At 46.4% G+C, this 27,887-nt stretch overlaps 1 pseudogene; it reads right to left on the bottom strand.

Moving 5' to 3' along the window:
* Positions 1–20,113: 20,113 nt before the first annotated feature.
* LOC126510669 (zinc finger protein 710-like) lies at positions 20,114–22,215 on the bottom strand (annotated as a pseudogene).
* Between the last annotated feature and the right edge of the window lie 5,672 nt (positions 22,216–27,887).

Genomic DNA, 27,887 nt, shown 5'->3' with positions numbered 1-27,887 from the left:
ATTTCTCTTTTGCAGCCCTGATTTGAGTTTCAGCTTGGGAAGTAAGAGGACCCAGGTAAGCCATGGAGCCAAGCAGCCTGGCTTGCAATCTCAGCAATGTGACAGAGAATTATTTACCTTTAAGGAGCCTTAGACCTTTATTCTAAAAAGTTCACTGGTGTGGAATATTATTTTAACTGAGAAAAGATGTGTTTGTTACATTTGTTTATGTTTTAGAATATTACTTTAAGTGTGTTACATTTCCCCCCTCCTTTGTTAATGATGTAAAGATGTGTTGCGTTTGCATTAATTAAATAAAATTAGGCAAAGTTCGGTTAGCAACTGGTTGACAGAAAGTAGCAGGGAGGAGCTTATAGTGTTTTTTTGGGGGGTGGGTGGGTGGTGGTGGTGTGGAAGGGAGTGGTTTCTGGGGATCCCAGAAAAGAGAGAAAGTTAGTTTGTTGCTCCTCTAACTCTCTGAGCTTGCAGGTTTTCACCCTAGCCTTTTAGTTTTATTAGAATAATAGACATTTAGAACTATCTTTAGAGGCAGCAACAGAGCCATTGTCCGGGGGACAAGAATTCCCTCTAGGCTGCAGCATTAGCACAGGGTGGCTAGTGGCTTACAGCTCCGTTACTGTGACAAAGGTAAAACAGCCTTCACTCTGAAGGGCCTGACTTCAGTATCTGGTGTCACATCTGGCACATAGCAGTCACTCCATATGTGTTTGTTGGCCACATGAGCAAATGAGGAGGGCGGTGCCTCTCTGTGGGACTGTTGTGAGCTTAGATAAAATATCTGCTGGGTGCTTGGTGTGGAGAAGACACTGGGGATGGGAAACCCAAGGCAGATATTATCAAACTACCTTTGATAATATCTGTACTCTGCAGAGTGCTCCGCAGCTTTCTGTCCTTTCTAGAGCGAGAAGGATAAGCCAACAATCCTGGGTCTGTGTGTGCATTAGGATGAATTTACACTAACTTTCTCTTGGCCCTCACTCCCTATAGGACTCCAGTCTGCCCAGGCTGCATCTGGACTTCTTGGCACCATACTCTCCAAAATGGCAGCGACTTGCTGTGCGTGCTTACTTCCACCTAATTAAATTAGTTAAAACGAGTGCCACTCAAAACCCAGTTGCTCAGTGCCAGCAGCCAGCCCCGAGGTGCCCGGTAGCCACACACAGCTAGCACAGCCCACAGAAAAGATCTGTGACATTTCCATGACTGTAGAAAGCTCTACCGGCAAGGCCTGGCCCCCAGTGAAGCAGCAGAAAGCATATGGCGTGAGATGGGACCACGAGCGGAGAGGTTTAATTATAACTGAGCTAGCAGGGTCCTGAGTTTCACAAGGTGGGGGGAAAGGGCAGATGGTCATGTTGAAAGAATGGACACAGCTCTGTGACAGAATGAGGCACAGCACAGCACAGCACTTGGGTTCTGGAACGCCACAATTTACCAAGCAGGGTAGCAGTCACGTGACCTCCCCAGACCATCTCCCATCTGCCCAAGGGGCAGGATCGCATTGGTCTTTAATAGGAAAGCAGAATGTGCTTAGCAGCAGGTAGATGCCATAGGGGAACCAGGCGCTAGTTGTCCTACCATTAAGGTTGTGACTTGGGGGCTGATGGGTTGATGAGAGCGCTTCTTTCAACAGTTCCTTACCCGCCCCCACCCCGCGCTTTCTCCAGTCCACAGATCTCTATAGTTCTTCCCAGAGTCTTCCGGGAAAGACTCCAAGGATAGGACTCATTCATTCCCAATAGTACCAAACCTTATTTACCTTGTGTCCCATTTCCAAATTTGCACAATGACTTGACACTTACAGCCAGAAGGAGCCCTGTCTTCCCGAATCTCTGCCTGAAGCGGTCCCACCGCTGTCTTTTGAAAAGCGTTCTTTGTATTATTTTAATCATATGTGTCTGAGTGTGTCAGCATGTGAGTGGGTCTATCATGTGTGTGCGGGGGGTCATGGAAGTCAGACTGGAGCTGGAATTACAGGCAGTCGTGAGTCACCATCGCGTGGTTCTCTGGTTTTTTTCTGGTACATGCTCTTAACCGCTGAGTCATCTCTCCTGTCCCCGCACCTTATTTTTGAGATAGTCTCACTGTGTAGCCCTGGCCAGCCTGGAACACTCCGTGTAGACCGGACTGGCCTTGAGCTCAGAGATCCCCCTGCCTCTGCCTCTTGAGGGCTGTGATGAAAGGCAAGCTCAAAATGTCAGCATTCATCATAATTCTTATAACTTCCGTGTTGAGGGTCTTCTGTGTGCTAGGACTAAATCAGCCACTTTGCATAAGCTGTCACATGACTCATGTTTTTTTGTGAAGGAGAAGGTTGGGGTTCAACACGGAGTTTCCTGCTACCTCAGCAGAGAGCAAATCTTGAAGACTTTTCTTCGGGCTGGTCACCCCATCTGTCTCTTTCCTCCGGGTAATCAGCTGGTCAGGTCTTACCATACCCCATGGGAATTGTGGGAAGGAGGGCAGAGACCGCCACGTGAGGAAAGAGGCCACAGGACCCAGAAAGAAAGAAAGGCGGCTTAGTTCTTGGAGCAAGTAAGAAATTAAAAGTGGGCAGGAGTGGGGCGGGCTTGGTGTTCGGCTGTGTGTGTGAAGTGTGCATTCTCTGAAGGTTTTGGACATAAAGGGGAGGGAAAGCTTTGTAGTCGAGGCAGCCGAGGAGTGGGTAAGGGTGCGGAAGGAAGATACAGGTCAACCCCAAGGCTGGCTTCTCGCTACGACACAACAGCTTCCGCTCGTGTTGGGCTCCTGAGACAACTTAAGTCAGTCTCTTCTACCCCGTGGGTCCTGGAGACCAAACTTAGGTAGTTAGGCCTGGCATTGGCTCTTACCCACTGAGCTGTCTTGAAAGACATAGAGTTAGGTTCTTTGCACACATATTTGCCTAAAACCAGTGAGCTGTGTGTGGGGCCCACCATCCCATTTAGTGGGTGCTGAAACCAACCAAAGGTCGGAGAAGTGAATTTTCCGTACCATAAACCATGGAGCTGGCATTTGAACCCAGGGCACGTAAAACTCCCCTCGATTTTTTTTTTTGAGGGAAACTTTAATATACTTTCTGTAACACAGGACTTTAATCCAGTCTTTTGTAACTTCAAGAAGTTCCTGGTGATTGTTACTAAGTTTTCTAAAGTGTTTCTTTCCTAACAGTGGGTTGAACTGGATGTATTTACAAAGTCTTGCCAGCAGGTGGCGAAACAAAACCAATAACTCAGGACGCAGAGCCTACCACTTTGAGGGAGGAAAAGCTACTCACACCAGCTTGCTCAGCAGGCTGGGTGTCTGGCTTAATTTTGTGGTTTCTGGGTTACCACCTCCTCCAACATCTTCCACTTGGGGGCTTTTGTAGGCTCGCTAAGATTCTCAGGATAAAGTCCTTTCAGTTTAGTCCTTGTCTTTGCAGGTGTCCTAATACCCTTCTCAACCACATTTGTTTGTCCCCATTGGCCTGCCATCTGGTTAATTTTATCTTATCTTTGGGAACTTGAGAGTTACCTGCAGGGAGTCCATTTCTGTCCAGGGTAGGTGGGATCCCTTCTCTGTGTGCCTTCCTTTCGCAGCACAGGTCTCTGGAGTCCCACTCGTCTTTGCTCGGCTGCCTTCCTGCCAGGCAGTCAGTTCCCTTAAGGGTGAGAGCTGTGTCTTGGCCACTCCAGTATCCACCCGGTGACAGTTCAAAGCTAAAAAGCATCAAAACACAAACGAATGAGCAGGTATGTGCTTACAGAGAGACTTCTGGGGCCACAGGATGAGGGTCCGGCAGCTTTTGTGGAGCCCCAGAGTTCGGAGTCTTTTGTAAACACAGGCAGGGGTCCTTGCCCAGGGGACAATGGCTGTTGTTGCTCTCTAGGGTAGGGAGTTTGTGTTTTCTGTCCAACCATTTCTCGCTTCCTCACAGCAGCTTCTTGGTAGCTCCTTAAATACCCTTAAGGAAGGGCGCATGTGTCTCAAGACATTAAAAAAAAAAAAAGGAGAGGGTAATTTAAATAAGTGGAAAGAAAAAATGCATTTTAATTGCATTATTATACTAATTTATATCTCCTGTCTGCCTTGAAAAAAGTGCTTTTTTCACAGTGTGGAAGCACATTAGGGTTGGGAGTTGAGACTAATTGTTTCAGATGGCTGCTGAGAGACAATTGAGCTTTGTTTGCCTTGCTCTCTAAGCAGGTGGGGGAATAGGCTGCATTCCCAAGGCCAGGGGCCCCCAGACCACAGCTGCAGTGTCTGCCTGGTGGGGTACTGGCACGGAATAGGTGCTCAAGTGGGGCTGGCATGGAGTAGGTGCTCGGGTAGGGTGGCACTGAGCAATATTGGCCAACTACTTTGCATTTTATGTTCAGAACTTTTGGCGTGGGGGGGGTATCTTTGTATTCTTTCTCTCTCTCCCCCTTGATCCTGTGACATGGAGTGTTAGGTGTGAATCTGAAATGTTGCCCACGGATTGAAGTGCCAACAGTTTTCCCTGCAGCTGGTGACACCTGAAAGTAAAGCATTTAAAAATATATTTCCTTTTATTATTGAGGGAGAATATAATCAGCACAACTACTTTATGCATCTTCCTATGTATGGTTTATTTTATCACAAGTTTCTCAACTTTTATTTCAAATTGGGCCTTGGCTGGAACTCAGTCCTTGTTTGTTGGAAATGATCTCAATGTAAAATGGTAGTCTAGCTCAATCATGGGTTGACAATTGGATCCTCTTAATACTTTGGAGACATTTGTGCAGCCCCCTGACCATTGATGGGGAATTCTGCGCCAGTGCAATGATAGGACTGTGGGAAGTTTGCCCTTTACCTCTAGTGAGTGGTGGGTAAGGTCTTCATGTTAGATAATCTTTACTTTCCCTATGATGGATGCGGTAGCTTAGACTTTGGATATCCCCTAAAGGCTTGGTTCCCCAGGCTGATGCACTTAGGAGTTGTTGGAACCATTGGGAGCTGGGGCCTTCTAGAGGAAAATACATTACTAGAGGCATGTCCCCAAAGGGGAATCAGAAAATGGCTCCTTCCTCTGTCATACTCTTGGCTTCCTAGTTTCCAAGAGCAGAGAAGATTCTTGTTCTTGCCAGGGGAACACCGTGCTGCTGCAGGATGAAAGGATGTGGGACCACGTGACCACAGACTCTGAAACCACTAGTCAAAAAGTAAACAAAGCTCAACAAAACAAACCCCTAACTTTCTTCTTTAAGAGCTGCCTCACGTGTTTGCCATAGCTACAGGAAGCTGACCAACACAGTGCGTCTGTTAGGCTGAGGCATGTTTAACTGTGTTTGCACCCTCACTGTGCTTTCTCTCTCTTGTCTCCATAGTGCCTTTTAATATAGTTTTGTTTCCTTTATTTTGGGTTTTTCCTTAAAATACATTATTTAATAATTTTTATTATGTGATCTCATTATCTGTCTTATTATTGAAGTTTTTGTTAGTAGAAGCAGATATATTCATTTATTTACTTCTGAAGCAGGGTCCTGCCATATAACCTTAGCTCATCTCCAATTTGCTCTGGAGCTCATGGAGGCTGGCCTTGAACTTGTGATCTTTCTGCTTCTGCTTCCCTAGTGCTAATTATAGTTTTATGCCACCACATGTAGCAAAACATTCTTTTATTTGCTTTAAATGGTGGTGGCGCACACCTTTAATCCCAGCATTCAGGAGGCAGAGGCAGGTGGATCTCTGTGAGTTCGAGGCCAGCCTGGTCTACAAGAGCTAGTTCCAGGACAGGCTCCAAAGCTACAGAGAAACCCTGTCTCAAAAAACTAAAAACAAACAAACAAACAAAACAAAACGATGCACACTTGTTGGCTCTCCATTTGCTTTCTGATTTTGAGCTTATCTTTAGCGTTTCTCTGGTGGGACCAGCAGCAGAGGAAGAAGCTATGCCCTTCTGCACTGGGTTTTCGATACCTTCCATATCCCTAGGGCTATTATCAACTTTTGGCAAGTTTCCACGTTAGATCATCAGCGTGGGTTTTCCCGGTCCGGCTGGATTGTGTACACTTTGGTTTGCGTGTTTTCAGGGCTGAGGGTTAAACCCAGGGCTTCACGTGCCAAGCATGTGCTCTAACACGAGGCTGTCAATCCAGCCCATGATAATATGAGCTTTAACTGCTGAGCTTGTGAGATTTGGGGATCTTTTTCCCATCCATGTACATCATAGATGGAGGCAGATAGGCACCCTCTTCTATGCTCCAAATACTTAGAGATTTTTTTCTCCTAGCCTGCACTATCAATGAAGTCGAGTTATTTGTTGGCTCTTGTTTCACATGGGAATCTGGGTTTCACATCTCTGCTTTGCTTAGGGTATTAGTCTAATTTTTCAGTGTCTCCAGACTAGCATGAAATTCAAGTCTTGTACCTATGCACCAGGAGATATGTGCAGAAGACTAATAGCTTATTTATGATAACTCAAAAGTGGAAACAACCCAAGTGACCCTCATGGGTAGAACTGCTAAAAATAGTGACATTTATCTTACAGTGGAAGACTATGCAATATTGGGTTAGAGCAAACTGCTGATAAATGCAAGAACATGGGTCTCTTAGGGTTTCTGTTGCTGTGATGAAACACCATGACCAAAAAGCAAGTTGGGGAGGAAAGGGTTTATTTGGCTGACACTTCCGTTTCACTGTTTATCACGGAAAGAAGTCAGGACAGAAGCTCAAACAAGGCAGAAACCTGGAGGCAGGAGCTGGTACAGAGATCATGGAGGAGTGCTGCTTTCTGGCTTGCTCCCCGTGGCTTGCCCAGCCTACTTTCTTATAGAACTCAGGACCACCAGCCCAGAGCTAGCACCACCCACAGTGGGCTGGGTCCTCCCCTATCAATCACTAAGTCACAAATTAAAAAAATGCCTTATAGACCTGTCTAAAACCCAATCTTATGAAGGCATTTTCTCAACTGAGGCTCCTTCCTCTCAGATGACTTTAGTTTGTATCAAGTTGACACAGCTATCCAGAACAAGGGGTAAAGTGTAAAAAACATTATATCGAGTTAAAGAAGTCAAAGCAAAGACACTAATGTTCTATTTCACTTCTATAGTGTCTTGAATAGCGAAACTGATCCTTGGTAAGAAGTCAGGATGGTGGACACACTCGAGGGGAGAGAGTGTCTAAAGGGGCATGAGGTAGCCCTCTGCAAGTCTGTCAATATTCTATAGAATATAAGTGGAGGTTGCAACACGGTTGTGCATGTCCATCCATGTCTGCATGAATTAGATAAGCTTAGCTCTTAAGAATTATGTGTTGTTTGTTAGCTAATTATATCTTGATACAAATGTAGACAAAAGCTAAGCCCTCCAGGGAAGTCATAGGCGGCTAATTTTTGCTCCTCTAGCTTACAGTTGCCCTGAATCTTTGGGGGCACTGGTGATATTCTATTCTTTTTCTGTGAGCTCAGCTGAAGATGTAAAAGAATATTTGCAGCATTTTCCAGCACTTACTACCTTTCTCTTGTGGATGACTGATAGGAACCCGCCACATTGTTGAAGTCTCTTCTGGCATAAATCAAGTTTGCAGGATTGTCACAGGAATTTTGTTGGGTAGAACCTACATATTTTAGTATCTTCTTGTTTGTTTTCTGAAAGCCACACAGGTGTATAGGGCTATCATGACAATTGGATACACAGATACAATGTATAGGGTTTATCACGACAATTGGATACATAGATACAATGTATAGGGTTTATCATGACAATTGGATACATAGATACAATGTATAGGGTTTATCATGACAATTGGATACATACATACAATGTGCAATATCAAATGCCTTTTCCATCTCCCCTAAGAGTGATCATTACAGTGTGTGGGGAAACTTCACACACTTTCAGGTATTTATAAAATTCTTTGTAAGTTGTTGTAAGCAAAGTTATCCCACTGATATGTATAACATTAGAACTTATCCCTCCTTTCTAACTGTATTTAATAGCTGTCATCTGAGCTCTATCTACTCCCCCTAACCCTAGGGGCTACCGTTCTGCTCTCTACTCTGTGAAACTACCTTTAACTACTCTACACGAATGGGACCATATGATATTAGTCTTCCTGTGTCTGGTTTATTTTACAGAATGCCTTCTAGTTCCATTCATGTTGCTGCAAATGGCAATATTTTTATATTTTGTTAATGATTTTTTTTCATTGAGAACACAGGATTTCTCTGATCACTTTGACACACATTTGTGTTCAGGGAGTGTCCCCATGTGGGTCCCTTTGGTTAGAGTAGTTTCCTAGTGATCTGGGGAAAGGAGTTTGATGTGCCCTGGTGGAGATGATCCCTTGTAATGCTCTTCGCGTTGAGAGGCAGCTGGAGACGACACACACAGAGGTTTCCATAGGTGCAAGGGGTCTCCTGTGAGGAAGGGACTGAGATTCTGATGACCCCAGATAAAGGATCAGGTGTTTCAGGCTTTCTCTATAGACTGCCATAATCTAGTATGTGATTTTTCAGTGAGAAAAGAGACACCTTTGAATCATTTGGTATGGAGTCCCAGGTCTGAGCTGCCATGAATGAATACTTTCTGATGCAGGGTGCAGTTCAAATAAGAAGCCCTTTATGACTTGGTATCTTAGGGTTTCTATTGCTGTGAAGAGACACCATGACCATGGCAACTTTTATAAATGAAACCATTTAATTGGGGTAGCTGCTTATAGTTTCAGAGGTTTAGTCCATTGTAATCAAGACAGGAAACATGGTGGCAGACAGGCAGACATGATGCTGGAGAAGGAGCTGAGAGTTCTACATCTTGATGCAGCACAATTAATACAGACCCAGAGACAGAAATTGGGGTTCAGCCTGAAGGTCAGAAAAGTAAAACAGCCAGCCACTGGCTCTTCACCTCTACCTCAGTCCAAAGTGGTGATCCTGCTTCCAGGAATCTCAGAATGAGACTGTGTGAGAGCTGCCTCCTCCTGCTTTGTATTCCTCTCTAGGGCTGGGATTAAAGACATGCACCGCCACCACCCAGTTTCTATGGCAGACTGCCATGGCTACTGGGATTAAAGGTGTGTGCCACCACTGTCTGGTCTGTAAGGCTGATCAGTGCAGCTGTTTTACTCTCTGACCTTCAGGCAAGCATATGTATTAAAATACAAATGAAATACCACTACATCTTGACCTGTAGGCAGCAGAAGGGGACTACACTGGGCAGAACATGAGCAAAGGAGCCCTTAAAGCCCACTCCCACAGTGACACACGTTCTCCAGCAAGGTCATACCTACTCCCACAAAGCCACACCTCTTAACAGTGCCATTTCCTTCACGGGCTATTTTTCTTTCAAACCATCACATTCAACTTCTTGGCCTCCAAAGGCTTGTAGCCATATCATAATACATAATAATAATGTATTATTCAGTCCAATTCAAAAGTTGCCATAATCTACAGTAGTTTTAAACTTATTTAAAAGTCTAAAGTTCAAAGACTCTTCTGAGTTTCATGTACTCTCTTAACTGCAATCCCCTGTAAAAATCAAAGAAAAACATCAGATCACATACTTCCAACATGTAATGGCTCAGGATATATATTACCATTACAAAACATAGGGAAGGCAGCCTAGTGAGGAGATACTGGACCAAAGCAAGACTGAAAACCAACTGGGTAAACTCCAAGCTCTGCATCTCCAGGTCAGATATCAAAACACTCTTCAGATCTCCAACTCCTTTCTGCATTTTTGACTGCAACACACTTCTTTCTCTTGGACTTGTTCCATTCTCTGTTAACAGCTCTCCTCACAGGTATCCCATGGCTCTGGCATCTCCAACATCTTGGTATCTCCACGGCATTGCTGGCTTCCCCTTTACAGCTTCACACAGTGGTCTCTCTGGGCCTCCATGCAGAAATATTCCTGCCAGACAGGAATATGCCTCAGTGGCTTTCCTTAGTCATAGAGAAAGATTCCATAACTCCTTTTTTTTCTATCCTCATCTTTAAAGTCAGAACCAGGTGGCTGAAGCTGCCAAGTTCTGCTGCTTGCTGTGCCTGGAACATGGCCCTCTTGTTCAATTACGTCTTCACCAGCTTTCTGTTTTTTGACAGAAGCCTCATACTAACATTCTTTTACTCAGAAACCTCTTGAGTCTGCCCTGCTACAGTTCAAATGACCCTCAGTACCATGCCTTCCATGTTCCTACTAGTATGGCCCACTAAGCAGAGCTAAAAGCATCCCACTGTTTTCCTAACCCAAAGTGCCAAAGTCCAGATTTCTTCAAACAAAAATATGGTCAGGCGTATCACAGCAATACCCCAGTCCCTGGGACCAACTTCTATCTTCGAGTTTCTATTACTATGAAAAGACTTCATGGCCATGGCAACTCTTGTAAAGGAAAACATTTCATTGGAGTGGCTTATAGTTTCAGAGGTTTAGTCCATTTTCATCATAGCAGAAAACATGGTGGCGTACAGGTAGGCATGATGCTGGAGAAGGAATTGAGAGTTCTGCATCTTGGTCTGTAGGCAACAGGTAGTAACCTGTCTCATGGTGTAGCTTGAACAAAGATGACCTCAAAGCCTACTCCACAGTGACGTACTCTCTCCAACAATGCCAGACCCACTCCAACAAAACCATACCTCCTAATGGTGCCACTTCCTTGGGGGGGGGGTGTCCTCTTTTTCCAAACCACCACACTTGGGAATAATGGCTGGGCATCTCTGTGTAATCTAAACATTACAGAAAGAGAATCAAGCGTGGTGGTTTGTGGAGGGAGACAGAAAGGAGAACAGCATCACCTCTGCAGCAGATGAGAGCTTGCTGTGTGGGACTAATTGTGGAAAACAACTCTACAAGGAGGCAGCACGTTCAATGACAAATGAGTGGGGTCCACATTACAGGCAAGTAGACTGTCCTGCTCTTCTCCACTTGGCTTCCCGATGTGGGGCAGAATAAGCCCCAGGGTGTGGTAGACTGAAAGGCTTGTTTAACTCAAAGTAACTCCCAGCTTTGTTTTGCCACTATTTTTTTCAATGATAAAAGATGAAACATTGAGCTTGTTCAACATGCCAGAGTCTACTGAAGAAGGAGTGGTCGAGTTCTTGCCAATCGCTTAGGTAGAATTCTTATTTCCAACTAAAAAGGGGCCCAAGAGGTGGCTCAGAAGGTAAAGGAGCTTGCCACCAAGCCCGATGACCTAAATTCAGCATCCAGGACCCACATTGTGGCAGGAGAAAATGGACTCCAACAAGTATGTCATGACAATGTGTGAGCCCCTAGCGCCCTACAGAATAATACTGTAATAAAAAAATTCAAATTAAAGTCAAATCACTTTGTCCTTGGATTTTTTTCCTCTTCCTCACTGGAGGTGTGACAGTCATTCTCTGATGATGTATCATTACATACTTTGGATCTTTGAGGACACGCTTCAGTGACTTCCTGCCCTGTCCTGCCTAATTTGGTGTCTTGCTATGGAAGACAAATAAACTCTTATTTGGATAAGCTCCTGTTAGTTGGGATTTCTGTTGCCTAGAGTGGAAGCTGTCCTTTAAGGCTGTAGGGACAAGGCCTCAAGGTGGCAGGTCCTGAACTGCTTAATGACAGGGGCTTGCAGTTACTCAAGTGATTAATTGGAAAAATAAAAGGAACGGACTCATGTGGTAACCTCAGCTGGTGATGCGGATCATGTAGTTTTAGGCATTATCTCATCCTCTCCCAAAATAGCATCATGACAGGCCGGGCACAGGTGCCATCAACCTTGATACCCTTGGAGGCTAAAGCCCAGGGACACTCAATGAGGGATTTTCTAATTATATAAGCAGCACATGAACTGGAACAGCCATAATCATGGCAAAGGCAATCTCCTGATGGTGGCACGGAATGCTTTGTGTCGCAAGCACTTGGGTGACTGCTGCTTGAGTAGCTGCGCTTGGTAGACTATCCATCTCCAATTGGAAACAAGTAGATATCTGTACAGTTCCCATGGTGATGAGCCTTGGTAAATTCACAAGTCTCTTCTTTGAGGTATAGGGAATGTCCACTGGCTTTGAAAATACCTTTCTTTTAGGAGGAGAACTCCCACTTTTGACTTCTAGTGCACCCTGCCTGTAAGAACTCTTTTTAAAAATTCATCGAAGAACCACAATTATGTGTCCACCATATAAAGGAGTCTTTCTTTTAACCCCTCTTTCTTTGCTTTGCCATTTGTGGGAGACCCTTGTTTCTTGGAAGTAAAAGTGGTCCACGTCTACCCCTTCTAAATGATGGCTCGAGAGTTTGCTTTTTTTTTTTAATCTGAAGATTTTATATTCATGTCTCCCACTATTAGTCCATATCTAACAACTACTATGTCAAGGGCTGTCCCCCCCTATGCCCCACCCCCCACATGTATATCATCTTCATATTTCATGGCAGGAACAGTTTTCCATTGAGCGGCCCAAGGGAATTCTTACTGTTCCTCTATTTGGCCCACATTTGATGAGCTTTCCCGGGTGATTAGCTTCAACCACGTGTTTCCCTCCAGCGGAAGAGAACTGGAGAGGGTCACAGTGATCTCAGGCTGTTAGAAGCTCTGGGTCTTTCCAAAAAGCTCAGTACTATGTGCTGAGCCCTGAGCCCCGCTCATCTGTGCTGGAACTTTCCTCTCTGTTTTCCTCCACAGACGCCTGGGGATGGTTTGGTGGCTGGTTGCTAGGATTCTACCCCATAAAACCCCCTGGGGGATACAATTCTTCTGCAGCATCACTTCCACCCACTCGAGTCCTTCTTGGGGCTGGACATTATCTTTCTGCCCTTTGAAAAAGAAAACCTGTAGTCTATTACAAGGTCAGATGTGGAAATGACCTTGGGGGAAAACACAGTCCCAGGAAAGTATTTTTTTTTTTTTCGAGACAGGGTTTAAAGCCCAAGAACATTCCTCTAAGAGAGAGTACAGTCTAGGGTGGCAGAGAAAGCATGGCAAGACCAAACAACAGTTCACCTCAAGGCAACTAGGAGGCAGAAGGGACACAGAAAGGGGACATGTATTTCACACCCCAAAGATCTACCTCCAGTGATCTACTTTCTTCAGCTAAACTAAGCTCCAAAAGTTTCCAGAACTTCTATAAAATATACCACAAATTAGGGACCTGGGATTTACCAGATTTATGTTGTGGGAGATGTTTCATATTCAAATCATAACACTCTACCTCTGGGCACCAAAGACTCATGGCCACACTGCAAAATGCATCCAGTCTATCTCAGACAGCCCCCCCAAGTTTAGTTGAGTCTTTTTTGAGGCTCAAAGCAAACTCTTAGCTGTGAACCCATATACATATATTATATTTATATATTTTTATTTATATATATTTACATATATCTTCAAGATACAGTAGCATGCAGTAAATATGACTATTACCCAAATAAAGAATAGGGAAAGAAAAGGAAGGAACAAGATTGAAAATCAGGAGGAAAAGCATTAAGTTTTGTAGCTTCACGTGTGATATTGGGAGCACACAGTGGGATGTAAGCTCCAAGGAGGACTGGGCGTGCTCATCCTGGTAGCCTTGTCCATTGCTGCCCATATGCCCTCTCTGTTGGGGGCAGATACTGGGTGCCCCTGGCCTTCTTCAACAGGTTTCTATGTTCCTAGTGTCTCTAATATTCTGAATTCACCACTTAAGCTTGGAGTCCCCCTCACAGCTTGACTTCTTACACTCTCTTACCTACGTAGGGACCAGGCTGAAAGTTTATATTGTTTTTTAATGGAAGATCCTGGCTGGAGATGTATCTTGGCAGTAGAGTACCTATCCAGTACATACAAGGGCCCGGGTTTGAGTCCTGAAAATTAAAGAAATAAAACTTTAGAAAATGAGATAAATAAAAAGGATATTGGCTCCTAACCTCTATCTGTCTCCCAGTCTGCTTGCCCCACTCCCTCAGAATCTACAGAGGCTGCACAAAGGCAAGCTCTCCATTCTGCACCCCTCTCCACTGCTGTGTTCCTCACCCGAATGCTGTGTCTACATCTGCTAAGAACTGTTCTTAGCAAGCGCCCCTGTGTCTTCCATGTGGACGCACACAGTGTTGTTACTCTTCTGCTTTGATTCTTTAAGATAATTAAAAATTGTTTATTTGTGTGGGTGTGTGTATGCAGGCATGCATATATGTGTGCGTGCACCATGGAGAAAGTGTGGAGGGAGGTCAGAGGTCAGTTTAGCGATGTTGATTCTCTTCTTTTATTAAATGAAGCTGTGATCAAGCAAAGACTGTTAGGCTTGGCAGCAAGTGCTCCTCCTGTGGAGCCTTCTCACGAGCCCTTTTCTTCATGGTTTTCACTTGGCAATGTCGCCCCTGAGCTGCTATTGGCTCCTATGTGAATTGTTGTCTCCCAGCCCCTCTCCTTTGTCACCTTCAGGCCTTTGGGTGGCTTCCTAGTGAACGTTGGCATTTATCGTAGCAGAATTTAAATTAATTAATTAACTAATTTTATATCCAAATCACAGTTTCCCTTTCCTCCTCTCCTCCCAGTCCCTCCCTGCCACCTTTCCTCTACCTCCCTGCCCCCAATCCACTCCTCCTCTGTTTCTATTCAAAAAAGGGCAAGCCTCTCATGAATAGCTACAAAACATGGCTTATTAAGTTGTAGTAAGGCTAAGCACACTCCACCTCCCCATGTATTAAGGCTGGGCAAGGCAACCTAGTATGAGGAATAGGGTTCCAAAAGCCAGTAAAGGAGTCAGGGAGACAGGAAGCTGTCTAGAGAACATGACACTCACATTCCCAAGAGGTGGGGTGGGTGGTTTTTGGTCATTCAGTGTGATATGGATAGTTGCCATTGTTTAGGGAGAGTGGTTACAATCCATTATTAGTAATGGTCAGGAAAAAAAAATGAACAAAGGAGATTAGATTCAGAGATCTCATTCTGAAAAGAGAAAGGGGGACATAGAAATGCTAAGATAAAAGGGTAGATTATCAAATCTGCTTTTAAACTAAAAAAGCAACTACTAGTCTTAAATATTTTACACTGGTATAGATTTTTGTATATTGATACAAATTTAAAATTATTTTTGTTAGATCATATTGAATATAGGCTTCTATTCTTATTTAAGGTATTGTACCTATACAGCTCATTTAACAAAGTAATGTACATTTCTAGTTCTCAAAAGTTATTATTACAAGCTAGGATAATAAATGCATGTCATCTATAACAAACTTATAGTCATGTTAGGTATGTTTTTAAGGTCAATCAGTGCCACGTCCACAGCAGTGACTGCCGTGTAGTGACAAAATGCCTCTGCGCTGGCTTTTGCCTGCTGAAGGATTGGGGTTAGAGCTTCTTGGAGCGAAGCCCCAGGTGGTCCCCCTGGCAATCAGTGGTCGAGATAGGACCTGATGCCATAGGCAGATCTCGTATCTGGAGATGGCCCTGAGAGCGAGCCCTCCTGACACCTTGCTTGATCTTTCTCTGTATTTCTTAATTTTCTTGTTTATAGCTGACCTCTTACTAATAGATCAAAGTACGTTCTTGGCTCGGCTCCACCGTTCATTAAAGCAGTCCTTGAGGAACTGAAGTATGCCCCCATGCCACATGAGCCTGGGAAACTTTATTAATTATGAAACAGAAGCGGCTAAAGTTGATATGTTACGAGGGAATCGTCATAGTGAATCAGATTTAGATAGAAAAGGAGAGTTAGAGAAAATTCCCCTTTATGGAAAAATTAGTTAGATCCCAGAAGCCCTGGTGTCTTTATAGTAAGAAGGAAAGAAAGGAAATTATTGAAAACATGAGACCAGCTTTAATATATTGGTATAGGAACTATCCTGAGAAAATGAGAAAACTATTAGGGAATATGGAGCAAAGAATAAAAAACTATATAAATGGGAAGCTAAACACAGGACCCTGAGAACTAGTCTCCCACGGTAGAATGTAAATAATGGTGTGAGAGAATTCTAAGAGACAAAACTAAAAGTCCTTGTCAACATTTTGAGCACGTAGAAGGAGCTCTATTTTGATTATGCTTAGCCTTGATTTATGTCTGGAACCCTGAGTGGGGTGATGCAGTGAGCCTGCCAAGTCCTTTGATCTGTTTTGTACAAAAACTGAAGCTTTACAGAAGTAAAATTGCAGCAGATTTTCACTACACAGTGTGTCTGTCTGTCAATTCCCTTGCGTCGTATCCTGGCTATCCTATCCTTCACCCTGTTCTCCCGTGGATAGCGGTCTCCAAGAGGGACGGTCCGTGGCAAATCAGAGACATATTTTAAATAGATAGGTGGTCTTCAAATACTTTAGAGACATACAGAATATGAAATTTTGGTGTTTTAATAACATAAGTCTTTTCATGACAGCAGGACACAGCTGCTCCTGGCAGCACTAATATAACTTAAAAAAGGAAAATGGGAACTGAAGGACCTCCATATGGAGTTTGCTTTCACAAACTTGCCATTTGGGCAAGAAACTGCCCTTGCCTTGACTGCTGACAGTATGTTACGAACAGGATAAGCAGTGCACAAAGGAATAAGACTGCTGAACTTTGACTAGACAAGGTGGGACAGTCCTCCAAAATTCCTGCTTCACAGAAAAGTCTGTCAGATATTCTAGTCCTGTGGGTTGAAGATGGATGCCCCAACATTACAGGGGAAACTTGGGTGACTTTCCAGGCAAACAGTTGTCTCCGTCATTTCTGTAGTTTTGGAAGTTGCTTTCTTTGCACTCCCTGTTTACTCAAGTAATATATTAATCTTCTTGGGTCTCTGATGGGGATTGAAGCACAGGTAGTTATAGTTTTACTGTTTTCCTTGTTACCAAATTCAGAAAAGAAACATACATAAGAGATGTAAAGTTTATTAGGCTGAGAAACCTAAAAGCTTAAGTTGTTTGTCTAAAAAGATGTTTTAAGGTCTAAAAGATATTTTTAGGATGAAAATACAACTTATGACAAATGGTTTCAGTGTAAGATGGATAAATAATGGAGTATTTTCTCTAAATTTTCCAAATGCAAATGGACTAGACATTGTAAATGTAATTCTTACCTGATAATTGTTCTTATTGTATATAGTTTTAATGGGTTACAGTTAAAACCTTTCTTTTTTATTTAGACAAAAGGGGGATTTTTTGTGGAATATGTCTTTACACTAAGTGAAGTGTAGGAGCCTGCTCCTATAGTGTCGGCTAGGGTTCCTGGGGAGGGGATCCTCAAGGCCAAAGGAAAGTCAGATGAAAGAAACTGAGACAGAAGACAAGGTAGAATCGGGAGGTCTGTCTGGCAGCTAGTTGGTCAAACCAAGCAGCCAAACAGCCAAGAGTTTATTTCAGAACTTGCTTATATACAAAAGCAAAACAAAGCACAGCACAGATGGTCAGTCGGTGTCTAACCACAAGACCATCCTGTCCTTGAGTGAGCAGCCTCCTCTCCATCATGTGCTTGCTGCTCGGAAGCAGCCTCACTTTCTATCTGGATGTTCCTGAGGCTTGTCGTCAGCAGTAGACTGTCTACTAGATAGAGTGTTCTTTTCTCACGGCTAAACCAGAAGTCTCCCCCGGCCCTCAAGGTTATTGGAATGATGCAGAGCAGGCAAGCTTGAGCTCAAGTGACTTAGAAGTCAGATGGACTCCAGATGGAAACTGAGTCACAAATGGGCTCCCACAGTGAAGATGTGTCACTGTGGTTGGTTTAATAAAAAGCTACATGGCCAATAGCTAGTCAGGAGATTATAGGTGGGACTTCGGGAGGAGCTCTGGGAAGAAGAAAGGCAGAGTTGCTGGCCAGATGTGGAATAATGGAGACAAGGTGATTTAAATAGATAGGTGGAAGAAAATAGGTTAAAAATTATGGGTTAATTTAAGTTATAAGAACGAGTTAGAAACAAGCCTAAGCGAAGACCAAGCTTTTATAATTAATAATAAATCTCTGTGTCTTTTTTTGTGTGTGAGTTGGCAGCCCCAAAAGAAAAGTCCACCTACAGGGAATGCCCTTGTTCCCCCTGTTAGGTCTCCCACAAGAAGACCAAGCTACACAACTGTCAGACATGTGCTGAGGGCCTACGTCAGTCTCATGCGGGCTCCCCGATTGGAAGTTCAGTCTCTGTAAGTTCCTATGAGCCCAGGTTAGTTGATTTTTTTTTCTTCGCTAAAGAATATCCATTTATTTATAATTATTGCTAAGTAAACTTCTCTTTTAAACAGGAACATAAACACAGTAGGGCTCTGCACAAGTGTTGTCTAAACAGTTGGTTTGTGTACATGTCAACAAGTCAGAGTGGAATCCGACCAGGGCTTGAGCTACCCTTTCCAGAAGGCCGGGAGAGGTGAGGCCAGAGCCTTGCCAGGACCGCCCCCAGCTCCAACTGTGCGCTGTGTAGTACCTTGCACAAGTACTACATGGCCCAGGCACAAGGCATAGGGCCGGGGGTTTTATGAGCATGGTACCCCTCAGAGGGTTGTGCCAATGGCGGGCTGGGAGGCAATGAGAGACCCCACCTAGGCCAGACTTCTCCCTTACGTTTCCAAGACCAAGGCACCGCACTGGCAGGAGGAGGAGGTACAGGGTGCTTTTTGGTACCAGGGGAGAAAGTCATTGTGGGAAGAGGTAGTTTGCAGGGGTGATGCCTTCTGCTCAGCAGGAGAAATGTCTTGTACAGTGATGCCAAATCACTGACACCTGAGGGTCATCATGGTGGGCACCTGGGAGGCTGGGGAGCCTTGGGAAACCACACGTGGGCCAGTGTGTCCACCTTGCCTCCGCTTTGGAACAGTTACCCTGAGGCCTGGCTTGGTGTCTCACTTAGGGACACAGGCTTGGGGGCAGTCGCACTTGAGATCAGCACCTTCCACCCCAGCTGGGTCCCCCCTCTTGGTTTTTCAGCCAAAGCTGGTGGCTTCATCTGTGCCTTTTCAGGGTTGGCCCTGCCTGCTCCTCCCCTGAGGGGCCTTGGGATTTATGGGCAGAGTTAGGGTGCTCTGGAGTTTCTGAATGTGTTTGTCACTACCTGGGAGGAGAGTGGGCAGGTGAGAGGGGGCAGCTGGCCGCATGGAGTCAGAGACCTTGGTTCCCTGGATGGCTGGAGAGGGCCTGGTAGGCTCTCTGACTCCTTCCCTCCTGCTTTAGCCATCTGAGGCCCCCACAGCTAGTGACACACCTCCTAGGGCCAGGGCACGGGTCACACAGATCATGGGTCCCTCCTGGGTCCAAGTATACCATGCCTGGCTGCTTTAGGGAAGCTGGGAGTGCACAGCACACAGGAAAGCTTCGGCTTGCCTCTCTATTGTTCCATCAAAGATAACAGACAAGAGAGTTAGAAAATTACCTTTAAAATATCCTCACTTGCCCAAAACTGAATCCTCCCCTTCCCCCGTCTATGGTTTTCAATTTCCTTTTTAGATATGCCCTTCCCTGGGAGCCTGCTGAGCCTCAACTCACCCACTCCGTACAATACCTGCTTGCTCATAAAAACAAAAACAAAAACCGTTCTAGTCCTCCTCTTGGTCCCAGGGATGTCACCCTGCCCTTCCCCTTGGCTCAACCTGTCCTTGTTAATGTATGCCAGACACAAGACGCGTCCTGATTTACAAGACGCGTCCTGATTTTGTTTGGTGAGGACAGAACTGGATGAAGTTCACCGAAATGCACATTGGGGATGCTCTTCCCAACAGGGCTGAGGATGAGCGTGCTCTGCCGGCTGGCTGGGAGGGGGCTCTGGAGGCTGGGCTCCCCAGCTCTCCTACAGGCAGGGCCAGGGCTGGGGCCGCATGCATGTCTGGATGGAGCAAGGGGAGGCCCAGGAGGTAGAAGGCAGAGTGCCCTGCCTGGCTGTTGAGTGACAGGGGAAGGGAAGAGGTTCTTGGGTCTGAGCAGGATTGGGGTGGGCAGTGCTGACCAGTGTAGGAGCTCAGATGTCCTTAAAGGCCAGAGTCAGTGTAGAAGAGAGAGGAGACCTGGCTCAAGCATTCTCTTCCTCAGGCACCCCCATGGGCCTGAGGCAGCTTGGAGAAGACACCTAAGTCTGTGCCCCCATGCCTGTAAGAGACCTCACTAGCATTTCCCCTACCCATCCACAGCAGCAGGCCAAGGAGAACCAGAGCTGGGCCTCCTGGTTACCTTTCCCTCACCGGGATGCCTAGGTCTGCGCCCAGCTCCCTGCAAGGACAGTAGTACAGTCTCCATTTGGTCTAAAGGTCCCTAGTGGTGCAAATGACTGGGGGTGGGGGGGGTGGGCAGCGGGCAGTAGCTTGGTTCTGGGCTGCAGAGGTGCAGGCCTCAGGACGTGGGTCTCACCCTGTGCCCTCCCCGCCCACTCAGCGGGCCTGCTATAGCACATTGTAGTAGGCCATTTCTTTCATGGCCTGCTCAGTGAGGGCGCTGGCCTCCGTGCTGGTGTCCACACTGGTGTAGGTGTAGGTGTTTTCCTCGAAGTCCTCCATCTCCTGTTGGCTGTCAAGTTCAGAGGGGTCGGGGCCTGCCAGCTCCATCATGGGGTCTTGGCTGTCCAGGCTGATGTCCATGATGCCATGCTTGACCTTCATGTGCCGGCTCAGGTTTCCCTTGACGTTGAACCTGCTGGAGCAGTAGGGGCACTTGAGTGGCTTGCTGCCTGCATGCAGGTGCATATGGCCCAGAAGGTTGTACATGCGGTTGAAGGACTTCCCACACACCTTGCACTTGAATGGCTTCACGGGCGAGTGCACAAATCATGTGGGTCTTGAGCGTCTGCTTCTGCACAAAGGTCTTGAAGCAGATGCGGCACTGGTAGGGCCGGACGCTGATGTGGATCAGCATGTGGCGCTTCATGTTGGCCTGCAGGGTGAACTCTCGGCCACACACCTCACACTTGAACTCCTTCATGCCCTTGTGGGTTGAGGGAATGCTGCTTGAGGTGGTGGATCTGGCTGAACACCATGTAGCATTCCGTGCACAAGAAGGGCCGCACGTTCTGGTGCTTGAGCATGTGGTTCTGTAGCTGGCTGTGGTAGTGGAAGGACTTGTCACACTCGAGGCACTGGTAGAGGGTAGGGCCCTGGTGGGAGGGCCAGGTGGCGCTTGAGTTGGGTCAGGGCGGAGAAGTCTAGGCAGCATTGGACACAGACGTGGCAGCGGCCACTCTCGTGCTTCACCTCGTGGGCCTTAAGCTCGCTGGGGTAGGCGACGCGGCGGCCGCAGAAGTGACAGCTGTAGGGCTTGACCTCGGAGTGCAGCAGCATGTGGCGTTTGAGGTGGCTGGTCTGAGTGAAAATGAAAGCCTTGTGGCACACCTGGCACTGTGGGGCCGTGTGCCCTGGTGCGTCAGCAGGTGCGTCTGCAGGTGGCTGGGTTGCTTGAAGAGCTTGCTGCAGTGCGGACACGAGTGCGGCTTGATGCCGTTGTGGCCCAGGATGTGCGTCACTAGATTGTACTTGGACGTGTAGGACTTCTCGCACAAGCGGCACTGCCAGCGTTTCTGGCGGTCACCTGCTTCCAACAGGTAAGAGTCATCAATCTGCACGTTGATGTCCAGCCGGTCCAGCTGTGCCTTCTTGTGCCGCTCCACCGTGGAGCCTACCGGGTCGGCCTCGAACTCACTGGACTCCTGCCACACGAAGCCCTGCTCTGGTTTGACGAGTTCCGGCGATGTCATGGGGGGAGGGTCAGGACTGCTCAGGAGGGGGGCCAGGTGGGGCGGCTCAAAACCACATTCGGTGGGCAAAGTCTCTGGTCCAGGTAGTGCCATGCTGGGCTCGGGGAAGCTGTCCCGGGTTGGGTTGGGGAAAGGAGGATCGAAGTGTGCCATGTCCAACTCTGGCCTCGGAGTTCGAGGCAAGTGCCGGAGCGTCCGGGGTTTGCGGCTGAAGGCGCTGAGGTCGATCGATCATCTTGACGGCACTGCTCTGCATCAGGGCCTCGCAGCTGCCACCGGCCACCTCGGCAGGAGCCTCTGCGGGGCTTGGGTCCTTGTTGCCACCAGGCACAGATACCTCATACACTTCCTGTTCCTCTTCCTCTTCCGCTTTCTCAAACTTGATCTTGGGTACCAGCCGCATGGGGGGCCGCGTCTTCCTCCGGGTGTGCTTCTCAAAGGCTGCCTCTACCTCCAGCACCTCCTCTTCCAGGGGCTCTTCCAGGGCTCGCCCATTACAGGCCAGCTGATAGATGTCGGGTCCTGGTGGTCCCGGCTCCCCCACGGCTGTCCCAGACAGTTCTGGCCCTAGGTCTGGATAGAAGGCCTCAGCACTTATGGTGGCTCCAAAGAGCTCATTCTCTGAGACCAGGCCCAGCACGGCAGCCTGAGCCAAGGACAGCACCACCATAGTGTCCGTCTGTGTCCCTGAGTCCATGAAGCCCTCCATCCTGTGGCGGCCGGCTAGGAGGGGCATTTAGTTTAGATGTTTGGCCCGTGATCATCATGGCGGCGAAGCAGACACGGAGCTGGCTACAACTTGATCAGAAGGCAACAGGAAGTGAACTCCAGGTTAGTTGATTCTGTGGCTTTTCGTGTGATGCCCTTGACCCTTTTGTCCCTACAATCCTTCATCCCCCTCTTCTACAGCATTCCCTGAGCGATGCCTAATGTTTCACTATGGGTCTCTGTGTCTGATTCCATCAGTTGCTAGATGAAGCCTCTCTGATGACTGTTGGGCTAGGCTCCAGTCCATCTCATAGCAGTTTTAAATCTTATTCTTCAATCTCTCTACTGTCACCATAGTTTGTTTCATGGATGCTCCCTGCTTTCAATGTTGGCTTTATTTCTTGTGTTCTTTCTTTCTTTCTTTCTTTCTTTCTTTCTTTCTTTCTTTCTTTCTTTCTTTCTTTCTGTTTTGTTTTTGCAGAACTGGGGGTGGAGCCTAGGACTTTGAACACAGGAGGCGGGTGCTCAGACACCAGGCTCCATTATCAGCTCTCTTTCAATTGTTTCATTTTGACAGTCTCACTAGGCTACAGCTTTGAACTCATTCTTTAGCTCAGGCTGGCCTTGAATTTTCACTCTTTCTGCCTCACTCTTCTGAGTAGCTGGGATTATAGACACATACTGCCAGGCCTGGTTGTATTTGGTGTCTTTGAAATTTCTACCTAAGAAATCCAGACGTAACTCTCCGTATCCTTCTCAGTTATCCACAGTGGCTATCCCGTAGCCCCACCATGTTCAAACTGCTTAACCCTAATCTTCCCTCTCCCTGGAAGTAACCTCACTATCTAGCTACCTGCCCAGTTCACTTCACAGGACTCTGAGGCTTAAAGACAGGTGAGTGACTTTGTAATGTTTGAGAGTAAATCGTCAGTTCCCTCCTGACTTGGTCCTGCTTGTACCCAGACTCAGATCTTTGCTCTCTCCTTGTCTCTGCTGTGAGTCATCTGGATTGCTCTTATTCCATTTCAGACCCTCTGCAAGCCTAGTCTTGTCCCTGAGCCTAGGGCAGTCTTGTCTTCACTCTCCCTGGCTCCTTCCTCTGCGAATGTTCTCTAAAACCCACACCTGAATAGCTGCCCGATATTCTTTGCCACTTCACCCCTTTGGTTTCCATCACTTGTTTATCCTGTGTGTTGTCTGCCTTCTCGATAGGGTATATGTGTTTGTTCACCGGGGGACAGCAACTGTAATACATACTTGTTGAATCAATAATAATGGCCGAGGGCCAACCTGCAAGGTCTACCCTTAATTCCAGTTGGCTGTGTCCTTCCTGACACCGACTGTGATGGCTGTTATTTTTGGTTGCCTGGCACCTGCTCCTGTCTTCTTGTCTGGAAACACAGAACACATCCACATGACAGGGGATGAAGCTGTTGGCCAGGCTGACTTCTTTGTGGTCATGACTGGAGTTGTTGCTCACTTTGGCCAACCTGATTGTGTCTCCAAGTCCCATGGACTGGCCTTGGTAAAAGACATTCTTTCCTCAGTAGGCGTGAGGCTAAAAGGATTAAGAGCTCAGAGCCACTAAGGCAGATTGACTGAGAGAACAAAGAGTCAGAGATGCCAGGCAGAGAGAGATGATGATGGTTGCAGAGCCCTGGGGTTCAGGTACTCCCAAGCCCCATTTCTCTTGTCTTTCCTGGTTTTGTCTGGATCTATTCCCCCTTTAGGGATTAGTTTTCTTCACTTATGGACAGACTAAGTGGTGTACCGGAGTAAATTGCTTATTCTCTCAGGGTCTCAGCTTTTTCTTCTGTTAAATCAGATTGATGTTGTTTAGCCTTCTTGGCTTAAGGAGCTCCTGCAAGGTGGCTTAGTGTTTTATTGCTGTGAAGAGACGCCATGGCCACAGCAACTCTTATAAGGAAAACAGTTAATTGGGTCTGGCTTATAGTTCAGAAGTTAGTCCATTGTCATCATGGGAGGGAGGGAGAGCATGGTGGCAGGCAGCAGGAAGAGGAAGAGAGCCACAGGGCATGGTGTGAGCACTTGAAACCTCAAAGCCCATTCCCGGTGAAGCGTTTCCCCCAATAAGGCCACACCTACTCCAACAAGGCCACGCCTTCCGATAGTTCCGCTCCCTGTGAGCTTATGGGGTCCATTTTCATTCAAACCACCACACAAAGGCTTAGAGAAAGTACTCGTAGTAGCACTTTGTTTTTCTTTTTTGAGACAGTCTTGGTGTCTAACCTAGGTTGGCCCCCCACTAGCAGTTTTCCTGCCTCAGCCTCCTATGTGCTGGGGTTACAGGTGTGCCCACACCCAGTCTGGGACTTCCTTGAAATGCCTATTGTGATCCCGAGAACTTGGTTCTCTGTATCCTCAGTCACAGGAACTAACAGTTGGCCCTCACTCTCCCCTAGAGAGGAGTTTTTGAACTCTGCATGAGCAGCCAAGCTATGTAATTTAAGAGACTGTTATTTCGGGTCTGAAGGCCACAGTCCCCACCATGGCCAACTCACTGAGCATGCTCAAATGCTGAAATGGCCACGCTCCATTCACTCATTACCCCTGACATTTCCTGTCCTTGACACACAATCTCACAGAAAATGTGAAAAGAGTTGAGCGAGCCTTTCTTGGATGAGTGTCAAAATCTTTTATTTTCATTATATTTTCTTTGCGCTGTTGAGAGACTTTCTTCTTCATTAGCGGTGTCACGCGGAGAGCTTGCTTGCTTCAGGCTTTGATCTAAATCTGTTTAAAGTGAAAGCAGCTGCTTTTGCTGAGCAGCCTCCCTCCCAGGTCCCCCGAGAATACAACTGACTCACGAAATGCAAACAGTGTGACCAGGACCCTGTTAGTGGAGGAGCCCCGTCCACTTCCATAAATAGGGGGCTATTGAAAGTCTGGCTTCTCATGTCCTTTCCAAACTGCCTTCTTCATCTCTGGCTGCCCCTCCTATCCATTTGAAACACCCAAGGTTTGAAATGCACGCATGAACTTGAGTTTCCCCTTTGTCGTTATACGCACTGAGGTCATCGCTGATATCACATCTTTTTACTATGTCCACTCCAGGTTCAGTGGGTTATAAAAAGCCTGGCGCCTCCCGGTAACTGGTGTTTGCTGTGCTCTGGTTACCCTCTGAGCTCAGCAGCCCCGGTACCTTAGTCACCTGCAAAGGGACAGTCATCCCTCACATCACCAGATCCCCATTCGTCCCCACCTCTCAACCTTCAGGCCCCCTTTTTGCTAGACCCCAGGCTCTCACTTTCACATCCATCTCGACTCTTCTTTAACTTATTTTACAGATCCAGACAATTCTCTGTGCTGGTGCTTTGTTAGTTACTTCATGCAATCCAATTACCAAGGGACTCTTTGTCAGGTCCTGAGTAGACACCAGTGAGGCAGAAAATAAAGCTAGTGCCTGGACTACTGAGGCAGAACAGTTACGCCCCTACCTCAAGGATAGATAAATGCTTCTTAAATTGCCCTTTTGTGCTTTTTACTTCTCTGGAAAAAAAATCCAGGCAGAGCTTATATTGTCTATTTCTATTGAATGAAACCCAATGATAGTCAAGAGTTTTCCAATACCATGTTCGGCTGCAAGCACCTGAAATACGGTCGGCATGAACTGGGATAAGTTGTAACTGTGCACGCAGGGCTTAAGAGACTGAACACAAAAGAAATAAAAAAGGAATATGTAGTATCTCACTGGGTTTTTAACAATTACTTGTTAAAATTCCTAGACTTATAATATGTTGAAAGTATGATATAAACTTGCATGAAAAAGTAAAATAGTTTGGCTCCATTGGGTTGTGATTAAAACAGTGTTAAAATGGATGACTTGCTTGGTACATAGGGTTCTCTCGAGGAGAGTCAATAGGGTAGCTAGAGATGGGGCGGGGGCTAACTTGGAGTGGCTCACTGGTGTCGGAGACGGAGAAGGCCCATACTGTTCTTCCAGCGTGCTGGAGAGCCAGAGAAGCCAGCTGGAGGCCAAAGGCCTGGGAACCTGCAGGGCCACAATGTAAGTCCCAGAGTTCTGGGAACCTGGGGCTCTTATAGGAAAAGGCAGAGAATTCTCCCTACCTTCATCTCTTTGATCTAAGTAGCCCCCAGTGGCTTGGATGATGTCCACCACATTGGTGAGGAGGGTCTGATGGTCCAGATGCTGCTGTCTTCTGGAAACATCCTCACAGACACCACTAGAAAGAGCGACTATCTGGGGAATCCCTAACCTGGTCAAGCTGACATATGAAACTAGCCAACACATGGCTGTTAGGAAACCAGGGATCACACTCGAGGGTTGCATTTTGTTTCTGTTGCAGCGGAGATTTTAGACCATGGGCTTTCCTATGGCCTTACTCTTAAGGACTTAAAATACATTGTAATGTTCTACCCTCGCCCCAAGTTCTGGTTTCCTGCTTCTTGTAAAGAAATGAAAAAAAACTTACAGACTTCTAGGTGAGCCCTGACCTTCAGGAGATTCTCTCCCTGAACTCAGATCTGCCATCACAGTCTCCCTCAGTTGAGGTGAGAGGTGATGTATGCTGTGAATATGTTTTATTGCCACTGGTTAATAAAGAAGCTGCTTTTGACCAATGACTTAATAGAATCTAGCCAGGCTGGAAGAGCTATATAGAGAGAGTAGGCAGAGTCAGTGAGAAGCTATATAGCTGCCCGCCACAGGAGACAGTCGCCTCTTCTGGAGCCCACTAGAACCTTGCTGGTAAGCCATAACCATGTGCTGATACACAGGTTAATAGAAATTGGTTTATTTAAGATATAAGAGTTAGCCAGAAATATGCTTAAGCTATTGGCCAAACAGTATTGCAAATAATATAGTTTCTGTGTGATTATTTTGAGTTAGGGCGGCTGGGAAATGAACCAGCGGCCTCTGCCAATACTCAGTCTTTTCTTTCCAGGAAGTTTCTGTCAACTTTTAAGCACATTTTTTTGGGGGGGGGGTGGGGGTTGAAAGTTATATTTCATTCCTTGTTTCGCTGAAAATGGAGCTTGTGTATCCCCCCCTCACTTTCCCTTTTTCTTTTCCTGTAATTTTATGGAGAAAATGAAGATATGACGTGATCTATGCAGTCATGTTTATACCAGAAGCCCTTCAGTTAATCCTAATTTTGTTTACCAGTGTTCTTTCCTGATGTGAAGAACTAAAGACCTGAGACTGGAGGGTGCTGGGAGAGTGTTTCCCACTCAGCAGTGAAGGGAATGACAAACCAGACAACAGGGGGCTCCCCTCGGCCTTGGCAACTCAGAGCATCCCGGTGAGTTGTTTGGTTGGCTCGGTGCCAGACCGCACACGCTAAAGCTTTGTTTCTGGGTCACTTTGAAATGAAATTCACATGCATGATACCACCTTTCCTGCTCTATACGACCTTTCAAAACCCAACTGTGCAAATGATCAGAGACTAGTGATTCCTATGACTGTATTATATGAAAATGTGGTTATTCCATTACAAGAGGGGGATGCTTGGGCCACACTGACCACTTTGTTTTTCTCATCTTGTAAGCAGATGTTTGTTAGGTGCCCTCCTCATAGAGGTTCCTGAACTTGCCTATTAAGGCTCTTCGTGGAATTTGGTAGAGGCTTAGAATTCAGAAAGCGATTGCTCGAGTTATATATATAAAGAGAAAATAAAGGACATCAGCACACGG

The sequence above is a fragment of the Alexandromys fortis genome, unplaced genomic scaffold (assembly GCF_014885135.2).
Source record: "Alexandromys fortis isolate MF-2015 unplaced genomic scaffold, M_Fortis_MF-2015_v1.1 scaffold_85, whole genome shotgun sequence".
Lineage (NCBI taxonomy): Eukaryota > Metazoa > Chordata > Mammalia > Rodentia > Cricetidae > Alexandromys > Alexandromys fortis.
This window is presented reverse-complemented; position numbering and strand designations above follow the sequence as displayed.